This window comes from Dryas octopetala, chromosome 1 (assembly GCF_963921425.1).
Source record: "Dryas octopetala chromosome 1, drDryOcto1.1, whole genome shotgun sequence".
NCBI lineage: Eukaryota > Viridiplantae > Streptophyta > Magnoliopsida > Rosales > Rosaceae > Dryas > Dryas octopetala.
In genome coordinates, this window is record NC_141366.1 from 1,106,771 (window position 1) to 1,121,625 (window position 14,855).

Below are 14,855 nucleotides of genomic sequence, written 5' to 3' on the forward strand. Positions count from 1 at the left end.
GCTCTTTGCCTTCGTTGTGCTCAGTATGTTGCCTCTTGCAACTTTCGTGTGGCTCGTCCACTCTGGTGTAGCTCCTTGCTCCCTTATGTGCCTCCGCACTAGGGTGCCTTCGTTTCAACTGATTTACACAACGTTGGCTTCTTTGCTCGTCTCAATACTTCAATAGGATTGTTGGCAACCATATGACAACTGTCGTGGCTTACATGAACTCGACTATCACAAGAGCAACCCACCAATGCGGCTTACAAGGTACCTCTGAACCCATGCGCTCCTCTAGCGGCTTACATGCTTCAATAGATCAATGCGCCACTGCGACGGCTTATAAGAATCTAAGGAAGAATGCGCAACTTCACTCTGCAGCTCTTCTGACTCCTCCTTGCACAATGCACTAGTCTATCATAGGTGTCAACGCTTCCGTCCAGCATGTCTCTTCGTTGGGGCTTCACTCTAGCCCATTTTCTCATTGGGTGCCTCTGCACGTTGTTCTCTTACTTGTTTGGTGCCACCGCACATTGTTCTCTCGCTTGTTTAGTGCCTCTGCACATTGTTCTCAGACTTGCTCGTAGGGCTGTGTCTCTGTAGCCCATCCATCTGTTTCAATTTGCCCTCTGTGGGCTTCTCTTTGCCTCACTCTTTGGCCTTGGGGTTCACATTCACTAAAGATGTTGCCCCGCTCGACATCTCCGTCTATCAGCACCATTCAAGTTAGCGTCGTCCCCGATTTGGCCACTCTTGACCAACCAGGCTCTGATACCAACTGTCACGGGCTCACTTTTTACGCAGCGGAATTTGCCCGTGCGGCGCCAAGATTCCTCTGAATCAAGGCCAGCCATCCTTTCCCTTTACTCTTTTCAAGATTTAGACCCATCTGTTTCCTTCTTGAGGTTTGCCAACAAGAACTACTCATCTCGAGTCTCGCTCGTAGCGACTATACGATTGCTTCCTTGTGTCAAGGTTCTCAGCCAAGACACTCGCCCGATCGATAGGTTCTTATGACGCCGGCATTCCATTCTCGCATGTCGGATCTTACTTCATTCCCACATCTCATTTGTCCTGGCACTAAGGGCTAGCTCGCGCCCATAGTCCTTTCCTCGAGTTGAACATGCAAGCCAACTTGCATGTATGCCACCCGAGTGAGCAACTCTTCTCCGATGCCCCACGGTAGCTTTCTCTCGTTGGCACGGGGTCGCCCTTCCCGTGCCTGCTAGCATCCTCTATAGTGCATGGCCGAACCCAAGCCGATGCCCTTGTTGAGTACTACATGGCCAATGTGCACCATGAAGTCTCCGGGAGTTCACATCTGGTTGGCGTGATGTGCATACGACGCGGCGTAAGAGAATTCCCCTTGTAGCCTCGTGTGCGCGCGCCCAGCGCAATACAAGCACTCCCGCTCGCTTGTACTGTCCGTGGGACCTCCTGTCCCACGGAGACACATGACCGCCCTCCGGAAGTCATGTGCCCGCCCCCTAGGTCCCCTCCGGTTCCTAGAGTAGCTCGCTTAACGCTCCATGGGTGTGGGCGCCGGGGGTGGTGGAGAGCTTGACACCATGTCTCCCCCTAAAGAGCATTTTATGCCTTTTCTCACAAAGCAGGAGGAAACATCGACTTGCGCGAGGAGTCATAATTGGCCATAATTAATTCATCCGAACTCCGAATGACGAACCGTCAGTTGCGTTGGACTCGTTTCGACCTCCTGGATTTACCGGTATTTTTAGATTTCTCAAATTCCAACCGGAAGACCCCGAAACAGCCAAATTACGAAATTACCCTTCCGCGTGCGCAACCCGGCCACACTTCGCCAAACGGATGCCATTCTCTTGGCATTTGGCCCTCCATACTTCATATTAATGTCACGGAAGCACAACTCTAAGTGCGGACCGTGACATCCTCCCCCACTTATCTTGTCGATGCCCCCATCGACGTGCCTCCCGTTTTGCTCCAAAATGCTCTTTAGGTCTTCTCACTTCAATAGGGTCGATGACAACGAGTACTGTCCCTCTACCTCTGTAGAATCACCTCTGTGACGACCTTCTCGCGCCCACTCTTGGACTTGGCCAAAGACATGTACTGAAGCATTCACCCATACTCCATTCTCCTCTTCCTGAACGCAATATTTATATGGTTCCACCACTTCCATTGCCCGCTTGCTCCTCTGAGCTTGTATGTGTTCACTCTTGGATTTGATGGTACTCGCCGTACTCCTCGGATTGCTCCTCTGAGCTTCAATGAGTCCACTCTTGGACATAGAATTTCTCTCAAAGCTGTTTGATGGCTCCTCTGAGCATACATGAGTCCACTCTTGGACTTGGAGTCGTAAATACATCTTGTTCGACTCACTCAAAGAGAGATGCACCCCGCCGGGTGTAGCTTAAAAGCTAACCGCACTCTTCTGCGGCACCCTCATGCTCATTTATAGTGGAAAGGGCCCATTTCACTCCTGCATTATTGGTTCCATCCACATCTCAGCTCCTCTTCAGCTCTCTAGTCTTCTTTGGCACTTAATTGCCCCATTTGCTGGCACCAGTCAACTCCTTGACACGACCGTCGTACCACAAGGCTTCGTCCTCTCACATACTAGACCCCGTAGCAGAAGTCATGCACAAGTTACTGAGCTGAACAACCCCTGTTGTAGTTTCACCCTCGCGGATCCACTTACCAGCACTATCTCTTGTCCCTCGGTATGTCTCTTGTAATGCACCTATGTGCGTTTGATGCCGATGTGCTCTCGTGGGCTCCCCCACTTAAGCTGGGATATACTTGTCCCCATTTGCCTCTTCTCGTGCACCACTGTGCATCCTTTGTGTTGACATTAGTGGGCTCCCCCACTTTTGCTATCAGCACTCTTGTCGATAGACTGCTTGACTAGCTCAATACAAACTCCACTCAATGTCCATGCAACCGTCTCACAAGTTCTGAAGGAAGTGCGCCCCTCTAGGCGAGGTTCTCTAACCTACTACACTCTTGTAGCACCCCGCTTACACAGCTCAAGTGATCAACCGCATGTCCCTCAAGTAGGGTAAGCTTGAACTCTGTACGCTTCATTGTTCCCTGCTTTCTCGGCCCTCGTGGCCGTTGCTTCAGTGTATTTGGCCCTCGCGGCCTTCAGCTTCAATGTAATTGGCCCTCGTGGCCTTCAGATTCTGTGTATTTGGCCCTCGTGGCCTTCAGTTGTTGAGTGCATGGCCCTCACAGCCTTTACTTCTATGCACTTGGTCCCCGTGACCTTTGCTTCAATGTATTTGGCCCTCTTGGCCTTCAACTTTTCCCATTCGACCCTCTCGGTCTTCTAATCTCAATTCTACATAGCCCTCATGGCCTTCACTTTTATGTACCTGGCCCTCCTGGCCTTTGCTTTTGAGTACTTAGCCCTCTTGGCCTTCACTGTTTATGTACCTGACCCTCCTGGCCTTTAGCTTTACTTCATTCGACCCTCATGGTCATATGTTGGCTTTTTCGCCTCTTGCTTTACTCTTTCTCAGGCTCTTTGCCTTCGTTGTGCTCAGTATGTTGCCTCTTGCAACTTTCGTGTGGCTCGTCCACTCTGGTGTAGCTCCTTGCTCCCTTATGTGCCTCCGCACTAGGGTGCCTTCGTTTCAACTGATTTACACAACGTTGGCTTCTTTGCTCGTCTCAATACTTCAATAGGATTGTTGGCAACCATATGACAACTGTCGTGGCTTACATGAACTCGACTATCACAAGAGCAACCCACCAATGCGGCTTACAAGGTACCTCTGAACCCATGCGCTCCTCTAGCGGCTTACATGCTTCAATAGATCAATGCGCCACTGCGACGGCTTATAAGAATCTAAGGAAGAATGCGCAACTTCACTCTGCAGCTCTTCTGACTCCTCCTTGCACAATGCACTAGTCTATCATAGGTGTCAACGCTTCCGTCCAGCATGTCTCTTCGTTGGGGCTTCACTCTAGCCCATTTTCTCATTGGGTGCCTCTGCACGTTGTTCTCTTACTTGTTTGGTGCCACCGCACATTGTTCTCTCGCTTGTTTAGTGCCTCTGCACATTGTTCTCAGACTTGCTCGTAGGGCTGTGTCTCTGTAGCCCATCCATCTGTTTCAATTTGCCCTCTGTGGGCTTCTCTTTGCCTCACTCTTTGGCCTTGGGGTTCACATTCACTAAAGATGTTGCCCCGCTCGACATCTCCGTCTATCAGCACCATTCAAGTTAGCGTCGTCCCCGATTTGGCCACTCTTGACCAACCAGGCTCTGATACCAACTGTCACGGGCTCACTTTTTACGCAGCGGAATTTGCCCGTGCGGCGCCAAGATTCCTCTGAATCAAGGCCAGCCATCCTTTCCCTTTACTCTTTTCAAGATTTAGACCCATCTGTTTCCTTCTTGAGGTTTGCCAACAAGAACTACTCATCTCGAGTCTCGCTCGTAGCGACTATACGATTGCTTCCTTGTGTCAAGGTTCTCAGCCAAGACACTCGCCCGATCGATAGGTTCTTATGACGCCGGCATTCCATTCTCGCATGTCGGATCTTACTTCATTCCCACATCTCATTTGTCCTGGCACTAAGGGCTAGCTCGCGCCCATAGTCCTTTCCTCGAGTTGAACATGCAAGCCAACTTGCATGTATGCCACCCGAGTGAGCAACTCTTCTCCGATGCCCCACGGTAGCTTTCTCTCGTTGGCACGGGGTCGCCCTTCCCGTGCCTGCTAGCATCCTCTATAGTGCATGGCCGAACCCAAGCCGATGCCCTTGTTGAGTACTACATGGCCAATGTGCACCATGAAGTCTCCGGGAGTTCACATCTGGTTGGCGTGATGTGCATACGACGCGGCGTAAGAGAATTCCCCTTGTAGCCTCGTGTGCGCGCGCCCAGCGCAATACAAGCACTCCCGCTCGCTTGTACTGTCCGTGGGACCTCCTGTCCCACGGAGACACATGACCGCCCTCCGGAAGTCATGTGCCCGCCCCCTAGGTCCCCTCCGGTTCCTAGAGTAGCTCGCTTAACGCTCCATGGGTGTGGGCGCCGGGGGTGGTGGAGAGCTTGACACCATGTCTCCCCCTAAAGAGCATTTTATGCCTTTTCTCACAAAGCAGGAGGAAACATCGACTTGCGCGAGGAGTCATAATTGGCCATAATTAATTCATCCGAACTCCGAATGACGAACCGTCAGTTGCGTTGGACTCGTTTCGACCTCCTGGATTTACCGGTATTTTTAGATTTCTCAAATTCCAACCGGAAGACCCCGAAACAGCCAAATTACGAAATTACCCTTCCGCGTGCGCAACCCGGCCACACTTCGCCAAACGGATGCCATTCTCTTGGCATTTGGCCCTCCATACTTCATATTAATGTCACGGAAGCACAACTCTAAGTGCGGACCGTGACATCCTCCCCCACTTATCTTGTCGATGCCCCCATCGACGTGCCTCCCGTTTTGCTCCAAAATGCTCTTTAGGTCTTCTCACTTCAATAGGGTCGATGACAACGAGTACTGTCCCTCTACCTCTGTAGAATCACCTCTGTGACGACCTTCTCGCGCCCACTCTTGGACTTGGCCAAAGACATGTACTGAAGCATTCACCCATACTCCATTCTCCTCTTCCTGAACGCAATATTTATATGGTTCCACCACTTCCATTGCCCGCTTGCTCCTCTGAGCTTGTATGTGTTCACTCTTGGATTTGATGGTACTCGCCGTACTCCTCGGATTGCTCCTCTGAGCTTCAATGAGTCCACTCTTGGACATAGAATTTCTCTCAAAGCTGTTTGATGGCTCCTCTGAGCATACATGAGTCCACTCTTGGACTTGGAGTCGTAAATACATCTTGTTCGACTCACTCAAAGAGAGATGCACCCCGCCGGGTGTAGCTTAAAAGCTAACCGCACTCTTCTGCGGCACCCTCATGCTCATTTATAGTGGAAAGGGCCCATTTCACTCCTGCATTATTGGTTCCATCCACATCTCAGCTCCTCTTCAGCTCTCTAGTCTTCTTTGGCACTTAATTGCCCCATTTGCTGGCACCAGTCAACTCCTTGACACGACCGTCGTACCACAAGGCTTCGTCCTCTCACATACTAGACCCCGTAGCAGAAGTCATGCACAAGTTACTGAGCTGAACAACCCCTGTTGTAGTTTCACCCTCGCGGATCCACTTACCAGCACTATCTCTTGTCCCTCGGTATGTCTCTTGTAATGCACCTATGTGCGTTTGATGCCGATGTGCTCTCGTGGGCTCCCCCACTTAAGCTGGGATATACTTGTCCCCATTTGCCTCTTCTCGTGCACCACTGTGCATCCTTTGTGTTGACATTAGTGGGCTCCCCCACTTTTGCTATCAGCACTCTTGTCGATAGACTGCTTGACTAGCTCAATACAAACTCCACTCAATGTCCATGCAACCGTCTCACAAGTTCTGAAGGAAGTGCGCCCCTCTAGGCGAGGTTCTCTAACCTACTACACTCTTGTAGCACCCCGCTTACACAGCTCAAGTGATCAACCGCATGTCCCTCAAGTAGGGTAAGCTTGAACTCTGTACGCTTCATTGTTCCCTGCTTTCTCGGCCCTCGTGGCCGTTGCTTCAGTGTATTTGGCCCTCGCGGCCTTCAGCTTCAATGTAATTGGCCCTCGTGGCCTTCAGATTCTGTGTATTTGGCCCTCGTGGCCTTCAGTTGTTGAGTGCATGGCCCTCACAGCCTTTACTTCTATGCACTTGGTCCCCGTGACCTTTGCTTCAATGTATTTGGCCCTCTTGGCCTTCAACTTTTCCCATTCGACCCTCTCGGTCTTCTAATCTCAATTCTACATAGCCCTCATGGCCTTCACTTTTATGTACCTGGCCCTCCTGGCCTTTGCTTTTGAGTACTTAGCCCTCTTGGCCTTCACTGTTTATGTACCTGACCCTCCTGGCCTTTAGCTTTACTTCATTCGACCCTCATGGTCATATGTTGGCTTTTTCGCCTCTTGCTTTACTCTTTCTCAGGCTCTTTGCCTTCGTTGTGCTCAGTATGTTGCCTCTTGCAACTTTCGTGTGGCTCGTCCACTCTGGTGTAGCTCCTTGCTCCCTTATGTGCCTCCGCACTAGGGTGCCTTCGTTTCAACTGATTTACACAACGTTGGCTTCTTTGCTCGTCTCAATACTTCAATAGGATTGTTGGCAACCATATGACAACTGTCGTGGCTTACATGAACTCGACTATCACAAGAGCAACCCACCAATGCGGCTTACAAGGTACCTCTGAACCCATGCGCTCCTCTAGCGGCTTACATGCTTCAATAGATCAATGCGCCACTGCGACGGCTTATAAGAATCTAAGGAAGAATGCGCAACTTCACTCTGCAGCTCTTCTGACTCCTCCTTGCACAATGCACTAGTCTATCATAGGTGTCAACGCTTCCGTCCAGCATGTCTCTTCGTTGGGGCTTCACTCTAGCCCATTTTCTCATTGGGTGCCTCTGCACGTTGTTCTCTTACTTGTTTGGTGCCACCGCACATTGTTCTCTCGCTTGTTTAGTGCCTCTGCACATTGTTCTCAGACTTGCTCGTAGGGCTGTGTCTCTGTAGCCCATCCATCTGTTTCAATTTGCCCTCTGTGGGCTTCTCTTTGCCTCACTCTTTGGCCTTGGGGTTCACATTCACTAAAGATGTTGCCCCGCTCGACATCTCCGTCTATCAGCACCATTCAAGTTAGCGTCGTCCCCGATTTGGCCACTCTTGACCAACCAGGCTCTGATACCAACTGTCACGGGCTCACTTTTTACGCAGCGGAATTTGCCCGTGCGGCGCCAAGATTCCTCTGAATCAAGGCCAGCCATCCTTTCCCTTTACTCTTTTCAAGATTTAGACCCATCTGTTTCCTTCTTGAGGTTTGCCAACAAGAACTACTCATCTCGAGTCTCGCTCGTAGCGACTATACGATTGCTTCCTTGTGTCAAGGTTCTCAGCCAAGACACTCGCCCGATCGATAGGTTCTTATGACGCCGGCATTCCATTCTCGCATGTCGGATCTTACTTCATTCCCACATCTCATTTGTCCTGGCACTAAGGGCTAGCTCGCGCCCATAGTCCTTTCCTCGAGTTGAACATGCAAGCCAACTTGCATGTATGCCACCCGAGTGAGCAACTCTTCTCCGATGCCCCACGGTAGCTTTCTCTCGTTGGCACGGGGTCGCCCTTCCCGTGCCTGCTAGCATCCTCTATAGTGCATGGCCGAACCCAAGCCGATGCCCTTGTTGAGTACTACATGGCCAATGTGCACCATGAAGTCTCCGGGAGTTCACATCTGGTTGGCGTGATGTGCATACGACGCGGCGTAAGAGAATTCCCCTTGTAGCCTCGTGTGCGCGCGCCCAGCGCAATACAAGCACTCCCGCTCGCTTGTACTGTCCGTGGGACCTCCTGTCCCACGGAGACACATGACCGCCCTCCGGAAGTCATGTGCCCGCCCCCTAGGTCCCCTCCGGTTCCTAGAGTAGCTCGCTTAACGCTCCATGGGTGTGGGCGCCGGGGGTGGTGGAGAGCTTGACACCATGTCTCCCCCTAAAGAGCATTTTATGCCTTTTCTCACAAAGCAGGAGGAAACATCGACTTGCGCGAGGAGTCATAATTGGCCATAATTAATTCATCCGAACTCCGAATGACGAACCGTCAGTTGCGTTGGACTCGTTTCGACCTCCTGGATTTACCGGTATTTTTAGATTTCTCAAATTCCAACCGGAAGACCCCGAAACAGCCAAATTACGAAATTACCCTTCCGCGTGCGCAACCCGGCCACACTTCGCCAAACGGATGCCATTCTCTTGGCATTTGGCCCTCCATACTTCATATTAATGTCACGGAAGCACAACTCTAAGTGCGGACCGTGACACATAGCACTGGAGATGGACAAAGAAGATAGTTTTGTACGTTTCTGCTAGACTGCCCACCACACTACTACTTACAAAAGGGGGTTACTTTGAGTAGTTTTGCTAGCTTTTGCTTTCCCTTTTGTTTCTGATCGATATATCACTTTTTTGTTTTGGGTATTTAATTATTATGGTTATTATTGTGGAGGTTGATCGATAACATGAATGAATTCAAGTACAATATCATTACAAACCATTTGGATGAAATTAAAGGTTGCCAATATGGTACAGACCATCATGTGTCATGAGTCTACAATCTACATGTCATTTTATTATGATGGTATTATATATATAATATCCTAATTTTGCATTTTCCAATTATATATTAAAGAAGCGATGAGACATTATTAATTATTAGATGGAGGCAAGGTATTAGGTAGGTATAGTAGTAGTGATTCGAATTTCCTTTTCAGAGAAGGAATAAGCTACGCTGTTATTGAATCTCATATACTTCTTTTCATCAACTTAATTGGTCTATTAATTAATTGGGTACCCTAGTTAATTATACTATAATTTGTTTGTTGGTAAGATATGATTTTCTTTCAACTGCAAGCTAAGGTAATTGAAGGCAGGGTAGGATTACGAAATTCCCAACTTAACCAATGCCATAAAAAAAATCCTGATCAATTAATCTAGCTCGATACAAAAAAGTCAAAGTATTTATTTTCATTATGATTCAGTTTTGAATTAAACGGTCAAACTTACTTAACATAGTGATTCGATTGCATATCGGTCTAATTTAATTATGCTTATTAAACTGAACACATACATAGGTAGAAGTGTTTCATCTTTCAGTTTATGAAGTATTTTTTTGAGACATTTCATCAAATATCTTATTCCTTTCTTTAAAAAAAATATTAAAGAATATTATCACTTAAGATTGATAAAAGAGAAAAGAAATTATTGGAGCGATAACATTTTATTCCTTTCTTAAAAAACAATATTAAAGAATATTATCACTCAAGATTGATAAAAGATAAAAGAAATTATTGGAGCGATAGATCCATTGATCTCATTGTACATCCCTGGCCGGCACTACAAGAAAAATGCCTTTTGACAACGTGCAATGTGCGTTGTTAAAGTAAATACACAACGTGCACCTGCACGTGGTCGTACGACATGTCGTTAAAAAGTGAGATCTTTTAACAACGTGCACTGCACGTTGCCAAAAAAGGCGATGCATGTCGTGGCAATGTCTGATCATTCGTTTATAGTGGATGTAAGACGACGTGCGCACGTTGTAGTCTGGTTAATTAACAACGTGCTGTGCATGTTGCGGTAATGTTTCAACAACATGCAATCGCATGTTGTTATTTATTTTTTGACAACTTTGAATTGCACGTTGTCATTCATATTTTTTTTTTTTAAAAAATAATTTGGTAGACCAATGTTAACCACCAATTTAACCTAATAATTAAGTAACAAAATAGTTATTCACCAATTGTTCAAAATCAAAGCAAAATCATTAATCTACCAATAATAAAATATTTTCCAGTTGAATTAATAATTAAAATAGACAAAAAGTTAGATTTTTCAATAAACATAAATTCTCCATGTCAAAACTAAACAACAAAAACCAAATCTAGGACAACTTGTATTACAAAAAGCTCCAACAATACTATAAGTCTTATGAAAAGAATGATCCACTTAGCTGCCAGACTTGCAATCCTCATTCAAAACATAGTCTGAACCCAAATTCCATTGAAGTTAAAGTGCATCTCCAGTACTTTGGCTTCTTCCCTCTCTTTTCTATCAGCTTGGCTTCCTGCAAACTTCTTCCGTAAAGGGGAAAAAGTTAAATATCACCAAGTTGTTGTGAAAACAAACACTCACAAGGTAAAAATGGCCAAAAATGAGAAGGGGGAAAGAAAAAGATAAGAGAAGGAAATATAAGTGAGGCCGGGTACATTGGTAGATGATATAAGAAATGGAAAGCACATACCAGTTAACTTTAAGTACTAAAAAGTTCAACATGACAAATCATTAATCTGAGCATTGGCATCAATTCCTGCAGTAACTGTTTTCATATTAACCAGGACCTTCCTCTAAACCAAACAACATGACTAACCAGTCAACATTAAAGAATGTCACAAGTTTTATAAAAAAGAAATATATTTGTATGGTGATGTCAAATTAAATGAGAAGTCAGGACATTAGGGAGAATGAAGAGAGAATGTTGCTAGGCTTTTACTGCCATATTGCATTTTTCATTAAGTCTCAAGATTTTGAATTGTTATCTAAAAAAGAAACAGTCCACCTAAAAAATAATTGAAACTTATAATTAGAGCATTTACTATCCTCTATATTTTACACTTATCATTTTTCTCTAAGTCAGCATGTATGATTTATCCACAAAGCCTAGACAGTATTTATTTTTAATACTGCTTGACACTGAAAAACATGTAAGCAAAAAAAAAAAAAAAACATGTAGCTTTATTATGCTAGAACAGAAATCCTTCAGCAACCCAAAAACAAGTAACTCATGTAAACAACTAGACATAGCAAGTCATATGTACCACTTTTATGAAAAAAGCAATACATCAGAACCACATTGTTTTTGATACCCAAATCTAAAAGGGGATTGGGGATTGATGAGAATAAGCATAGCCTCAATGAGAAACAATAGAAACATATAACTTGCTCAAATGAAAATTACAATTATAACAACAAGAAATATTAATACTTACAATTGGCTCAAAGTCTGGACTAGACAAGTTCATGCTGAGGTTTCTCATCAACAACAAAACCTGCAAAAATAACCAATTACAATTACAGTCACATCACCTCTCACAATTATAATAATTATAGGCAGACCTCCCCTCGCTATTTATTTATTGGCCAAAAACCACCATTATACAGGGTCCTTTCCTCTATCTAATGACAATAAACTTTTCTCTGTAACAGGAAAATCTTACACAATTTCAAGCATTATAGATTTAAACTTGCAAGAATAAATCACTGAAAAGTGATAAAGTTTAATCCAACTCACAGTTTCGAATTGATGGGATCCATTTCCTTGAGTTTCTGAGCTAGGCCCTTTGTGTCTGGATCAAAAACACTCCCAATGAAGCTATTAACCTCAGCAAAATCAGGAATACCTGCAACATATGAAATAATATATAAATTTTCATTTGTGAGGGTGACCATGTTTGCAAGTACAGCTACAAACTTGAACTCATCACCCATTAGACAGGCTAGCTGGATCATTGCTCAGCTGGTGGCATCCGAGGAGACTAAGCATGCACCCTCCTATTGAAATTTAATTATTGTTCATATTAAAAACACCTATTAATATTTTAAACTTTTTATTACTAATTGATCTTATATATGATATGGCAGTTTAATTGATCTCCCTTTCTATCTCTTAGTTTAATTGATCAGGATTTTAAAAATTAAGATAACAATTTTTATCTCAAATACTATTCGCAATATATTATATATTTATTGATCACATCTTTTATAAAAATAAAACATGCATAATGAGTTATGCATGTAGCTCAAATATGTGGCAATTTGATTAGTAAACTTCGAAAAAATAGTTTTATTCATTCTCAAATGCTAATTAGATAATGAATTAGCTCCTCCTTAATGCTTTAATCAGAGTATATACCTCTGTGATGATCGTATATACAAATTAGTATATCCATTAGACATTAATCGATCAAATGCAAATACATCCAACATAATGACAAAACATGTCATACTTGGTCAACAAATTTATTAAAATTACAACTAGCTATCTAGCTTCTTTATTGAAATAATTGCAGCCCTTTTGTTCCTGAACATAATAAAATACGTTAAAAAACTAGACAACTACAGCTAGGAACTCTTTAGAACATAGACAAATAGAATCTAGAAAAAAAAAAAAAAAGGATATGTTATTAACATCACAATTATTAAGCTCCCTCTCAAGTATACTCAAAAGGGAGTGGACTATTTAGCAATGTTTAATTACCAAATATAGCCGCCACACAAAAAAATTTGTCCTATACTAGTCACCGAAATTCCTTGCCATCTGTGGGAAATGGTTCATCCCCTAAAAAACTCACATGCTCACATTCCAAATCAATCTGAAAAAGGGTGGTTATATTGAACAAAATAATTAAACAGTAAAAAAAAAACATAGGTTCGTATATGTGATGAAAGCTTGTTCTGATATTCAACCACAAAAATTGAATATGGTACACAGACATGCTAGATAGAACACTGGGGTTTTATTGTACACTTCCATTATGCACCCACTGCACTCTAAAATATGGTACACTCATATACATTATTCACTCCTTTTATTGTTTCATGGTTATCTCCTAGCTCCTTGAAAGCAACCTCAGAACAACCCAGCATTGGCATATACATAATATGTGGTCCTGGTAATTATGCCAGTATAGTCTAAAGAGGTCAGGCTAGCTCAGCTAATTATGCCAATATTCACTCAACGCAATATTTTGCAATACACACAGATTTTCAAGATTCATACATTTCAATACCAACATCATCAAGATTAAAAGAAATTCACTCAACTAACTAAGACGCTTTGGATTGGTGAGTACTTTAAGATTGCTAAACTCTTTGTACAGAATTGCATTTGATAATGTGGAGAATAGGTAGAAGTAGCAAACACCAAATCACACACAGAAGGTATTTATGCAATGAAATAGGAAACTGTATATCTGTTGCAAACAAATCCCATAATTGAGGTCCTTGGTATCATTGAGAGTAATCTATATGAATTCACGTATGTTGGCTAATTCACGCCAACATATGTGAATTAGCAAAGTATTAGCTGTAAATTGACTCCTATATATATTGATTAGGATTGTTAGCTTTCCTTCTACTGTGTGTTTGTATAATCATATATACCTCTATAGGAAAGTAATAAAAATTCACACTTTTATCCCCAAATACATAATTCTACAAAATACATGATTTTCAAACAAATACCTGAAAAACAGAATGTTTGAGATAAACATAGATACACAGGGAAAGCACGCATGAATGTAATATTTCTGTATCAAGTGCATAAATACCTAAATGGTATGCCAAGAAATTTAAATGTAAGCAATAATGTGATTCTGTTTTGTAAAATATATTTGTAGTTCTAAGAGAGTTAATGGACATAGCAACTGTGGATGACATCTCCTACGACAGATCAATCGTTCTAAATTAACCCTCATTGATATATCAAAGATCCATCCTCAGTTTATAGGGATAATAATGCAACGCAATCAAACCCATTTGAGAAAAACCCACAAAGAAGATGCAAAGGAAGAATCTTGTTATACCTGGATGAAGCAATCAGGAAGAAGAGGCATAGTAGTTGACCCGAGACATTCTTATGCTAGGAATAATATGGGGCTTTGACTTTGTGAAAGTGGTTGATGAGATTTGGGGGAAGAGAACGACGGCAAGAATGAGTTTAGGACAGAATCAATGGGGGAGAGAGGCTGGGAGAATCGATGGGGCTTTGTCCAGTCGCGCCTGTTCTGGAACTTCCAGTTCCAATTCGGACGATGGATGGTTTAGCTAGGACAGAATCGATGGGGAAGAGAGCTAAGAGGACCGGATGAGTTTAATCAATCGGGGAGAAAGGGAGCATTGGATGGGTTTAATTGATGGGGGAGAGGAAGACTGGCATAACGAGTTTGGAAGAATGGGTTTGGAAGAAAAGGAATCCATTTTTTTTTTTGGGTGAAAAAGGGGTTTTGATTTTTAGTGATAAAAAGGGGAGGGAGAATTCCCGCATAAAATTTTGGTCTACATAAATATTATGAGTTTAATTTTAACAACACACGGTGCACGTTGTTATAGTTAATAAATTTCACAACGTGCACGAGTATGTTGCAGTATAAGCTTTTAACAGCGTTCAAAACTTGCATGTTGTTAAATACTTTTACATAACACTAATGACAACGTGCATTAAAGGCACGTTGTAAAATACCTTATTTCACAACGTGCATCAGCCGCACGTTGTTAAA

At 43.7% G+C, this 14,855-nt stretch overlaps 1 long non-coding RNA gene across 1 annotated transcript; it reads right to left on the reverse strand.

Annotated features, from left to right (window-relative positions):
* Nucleotides 1-10,320: 10,320 nt before the first annotated feature.
* On the reverse strand, nucleotides 10,321-14,527 carry LOC147296121 (uncharacterized). Its single transcript, XR_015119963.1, has 4 exons — nucleotides 14,163-14,527; nucleotides 11,870-11,978; nucleotides 11,568-11,627; nucleotides 10,321-10,652 (listed from the first exon to the last, which is right to left on the reverse strand). It is a non-coding gene; the product is annotated as an uncharacterized LOC147296121 (long non-coding RNA).
* Nucleotides 14,528-14,855: the final 328 nt, after the last annotated feature.